The sequence below is a fragment of the Nicotiana tomentosiformis genome, chromosome 7, assembly GCF_000390325.3.
Source record: "Nicotiana tomentosiformis chromosome 7, ASM39032v3, whole genome shotgun sequence".
Taxonomy (NCBI): domain Eukaryota; kingdom Viridiplantae; phylum Streptophyta; class Magnoliopsida; order Solanales; family Solanaceae; genus Nicotiana; species Nicotiana tomentosiformis.
This window is the reverse complement of record NC_090818.1, coordinates 66,607,303-66,611,813: the sequence shown is the minus strand read 5'-3', so window position 1 is coordinate 66,611,813 and position 4,511 is coordinate 66,607,303.

The window sequence follows — 4,511 nt, the reverse complement described above, 5'->3', positions numbered from 1 at the left end:
AAAGATTCAGACACTCTCGGGAGAGTATTTGTTGAACAATGCTATGCATAACGTTGTGACGGTATGTTCCTTCCTTTCTCTATTTCTTCTACTTTTGAATGAATATATTCTAAGTTTAACCTCTTCTTATTTTATAGGCCAACTTTCTTGTTTCTGAGGGCCTTCAAAGGTTGATTCGTGAGAAGGAGGAACTTACTTATGAACGGGATTAGCTTTTGGCGTAACGGGACCAGACTATTCTCCGCCTCTCGGAACTGGAAACTAGAGCTACTGAGGCCGTTGTTTTGGAGGCTCATTTGCAGTAAAGCGAACAAGACGTGGTAACACTTAGCCAAGAAATTGGGCCGCTGAGGATTAGATTTTATGAGGCCAAGGCCAAATGGACAGAAGTCTAGAACGTCATTCTTACTGCAATCGACTGTGAGGTTGCCTCCGCTGAAAGAGTGATTAACTTGGAAGAAGCTTCGAACTCCAAAAGTGAAGAGCTTTCTGCTGTGAAGGCAAAACATGCCCAGCTAGAAGAGAAGTACAGGAAAACTATCGAGCATAATAGGCTCTTTAGTTCAACTGTCCAAGAGCTCGATGTTAGCCTCAAATCCGCTATATCCTCCTGGGAAAACCTTTCCGCCGAGGTTACTCAACTCAAAGAAGAACTTAAGCGCCGAGCAACTTCCCTCATTGTTGAAAAAAACATTTTCCATGTATAGCATGAGGAGAAAAATCGTGGAAGAGACCAAAACTGGTATCATCGACGTTGATGCCGAAATTGCTAAGGCCCGAGAGCTTGAGTTGGCTGCAAAAAATGGACTCCCGATGCAGTCTGATGCTCCTGGTTCTTCTTATTCCGGTTTCGAGTTTTCAGAAACTGAAGAAGGATCGGAAGGCGATGAGACTGAAGACAAACTGGGGAAAATGTTGAGCCATCGGTGGAACCACCTACTTTTCCTAGGGATGCGGATACTTCTGTTCCTCCTGGTTCTGGAGGCACTGCAGTTTAGCTTTTCATTTCTTTTCCTATTTTGTACTTTTGTCGTTTTGGCATGTCCTTGTAAACAAACACATATTTTTTGCTCAAGTATCATTTGACTCTCACTTTCATTTGAATATTTATGCAGGTCTTTAACTTTTGCATTTGCTCGAGCATTCTGCATATGTTGTTCTGCTCGCGTTTTACTATTTGTAGTCTCGGATGCTTTTTCTTTGAAGCATTTTGGTTCCGAGTATTATCCCTTTAATGTTGTCGCACCTGCGTTTGCGCTGAAGCGGAGCTTGTTCCTAGGTGCGAAGGTCGGGTTTCCAGTGGTTCACCGCAGAAGCAGGAGATTGGTCGCTTCTGCAACACCGCAGATGTAGGTAAGTTGTCGCAGGTGCAAAAAGCCTGGTCAGAAATATAAATGTTGGGTTCCGAGGGTTTTATCATTTCTTGACTTTGCAAACTCGGATTAGGGCGATTTTTGAGAGGGATTTCGAAGGGTTTCTTGAGGTAAGTCACTTGTGATCATTTTTTTTCAATAATCTTATTTTTCCCATTGAATATCCCACCTAGTTTGTGTGTTTTTGGGGTAGATTTTGGGAGTTTCAGGCTAGGGATTTGGAGAGTTTAATTTGGGGATTTGGGTGACGATTTGGTGTTGGATCTTGATAAATTTGGTATGGTTAGACTCGTGGTTGAATGGGCTTCCAGATTTTGTGACTTTTATTGGATTCTGAGACATGGACTCGGGGGTCGGCTTTGAGTTGAATTTTTGACTTTTGATTAAGAATTTAGTATTTTCTTATGGAAATGATGCATTTAGCTCGTGTTGATCGTATCAATTTTTTTTGGCTAGATTAGAGGCATTTGGAGGCTGTTTCGCGAGGCAAAGGGTCGTTATAGTAGAGTTTTGCACAGTTTGAGGAAAGTAACACTTCTAAACTTTGTTCTGAAGGTATGAAACCCCAAATTACGTGCTATGTGATTACTGTTGAGGTGTCGCACATGGTAGGTGATGAGCGTGTGGGCGTGCACCATAAGAATTGTGACTTGGTCGATTCCATGGAACTGTATAGTTGAATAATCTTATTGTTACCCGTATTTCACAATGCGTTAGAGCAATTGAGCTGCCAGCCATGTTAGAAATCCTGTTTAGGTTACGTGTTGGTACTGTTGGGACCCACAAAGGTCATGTTACATGTTGAACTATTTGCTTAACTTGCCATTTTATACTCAGTCACAGTTATTATTTGCATATCATGTCTCAGTCTCTATTGTCCTTTATCGATATATCATATCATCATTGTTGGTCTGATTATCAAGTTTCTTGTGAGCCTGAGAGACTGGGGAGATTAATGACTAAGTGAGGCTGAGGGTCTATTGTGAGCGATATTCATAGGATTGGGCTGCATACCGCAGCAGGCTTATTTTATTCATGTCAGGATTTGGCTTATTATAGCGCTTGGGATAGATCGGCCCCTTCGGAGTCTGCACATCCACAGTGGGCTCAGTTGCTAGCAATTTATTTGCATTTGGGCTGGATCTGTCCTGGTTTTGTTTGCATTTGAGCTGGATTTGCCCTTTACTGTGTTGAGTTTTATAGCAAAACCTGAAAGCATGTCTAAATTCTTGTACCGTTACTTATAGATTATGAATTACTGATATATCACTATCATGTCTTTCTATAACTTTTTGTACTGTTAATGCTGTGTGTGGGCTGTAACACTCGGACCCGTCACTACTTTCAGTCTTAAGGTTAGATTTGTTACTTATTGAGATGGTTTTACTCACGCTACACCCTGCACCTCGTATGCAGATCCAGGTGTTTCCGGTCACGGCGGTTACTGATTCACAGAGTTTAGACATTCAGAGATCATCGAGGTAGCTGCTTTGGCGTCTGCAAGCCTTGACTCTCCTCCCCTACCTTTTAGTTTATTTATTCAGTTCTACTTTCCAGATAGTGTACCGGACTATGTCATTATGTAGATGCTCATGTACTCAGTGACACCCCAAGTTTGGGAAAACTTATGTATTGAGTTATAACATTCTATCCTGTTTTATGAGATTTTTATTAATTTAAAACTATTTTAGTATATTTCAAATTTGGATGTGTTGGAAATGTCTGATATGCGCTATCACGACAGGTAAAGTTTTGGGTCGTGACAAATTGGTATCAGAGCCTAGGTTATATAGGTCTCACGAGTCATGAGCAGGTTTAGTAGAGTCTTGCAGATCGGTATGGAGACGTTTGTACTTATCTTCGAGAGGTTGCCTAACCCTTAGGAAACTTCACATTCTTGTATTCTTGTCATGCGGATTTATTGATTCCGATAACTAAACTTCTATTATTCTATTCTCTCCAAGATGGTGAGGACACGTGCTACCATATAGGATGGACAACCACCAGTACCACCAGCTAGGGCCACGAAAGGTCGGGGTCATGGTAGGGGTCGCGGTAGGGACAGAGGTGCAGCTCGTACAACAACTAGAGAAGCACCTGCAGATCCACCAGTTACCTAGCTCAGGACAAGGTTCCAGATGTGGTAGAGCCAGTGGAGCCAGCTCAGGCACCAGTTGTGCCCATTGTGATTCCAGGCCTTCAGGAGGCTTTGGCTCAGATTTTGACTGTGTGCACTAGCCTTGCTCAGGCAGTTTCTATTCAAACTACACTAGCCACTTCTCAGGCCGAGAGAGGTACTCAGACTCCCACCGCCTGTACTCCAAAGCAGGTGATGCAAGGACTTCAGACGCCGGGGGTACCACTAGCCCATCCGGTTGTAGTTGCTCAGGCCTAGGTGTGTCCTATTATGACTGATGATGAGCAGAGGAGACTAGAGAGATTTGGAAAGATACATCCTCCATCATTCAGTAGAGCTGAGTTAGAGGGTTCCCTAGGACTTCTTGGATAGGAGTCATCGGATTCTTCACAAGGCGAGTATTCTGGAGGTCAGTGGGGTCTCATTCACTATTTTTCAGTTTACTAGGGCTGCCTTCAGATGGCGGGAGGCCTGGGAGAGGCGCAGGCCAGTCGGTGCAGCACCACTTACATGGCACAAGTTCTTTGTTCTATTCTAGGAGAAGTTTGTGCCACAGACTCGCAAGGAGGAGCTGTACAGGCAGTTCGAGCAGCTATGTCAAGATGGCATGTTTGTGACCCAGTATGAGATAGGGTTTTCAGAGTTGGCTCATCAAGTAGTTTGGTTGGTTCCCACTGAGAGGGAGAGGATTAAGAGGTTAATTGATGGCCTCTACTATCAATTCTATTTTGTTATGACTCGGGAGAGTATATCAGGTGCTACGTTTGATGAGGTGGTTGACATTGCTCGGTGGCTAAAGATGATTTGTAGTTAGGAGAGTGAGAAAGGGAGGCCAATAGGCCTCGTGGTTTGGGTGGCTTCAGTGGATTTCCTTCTGGGGTGAGTTCCACCACAGCAGGGGTCGTCCTTATAGGCCTGCTCAGATGGCCCATCCAGTTTATCGTGGTGCATCATCTAGCCATGATTTGTACAGTGCTAGACCGGGTCAGTCATCTCTTAGT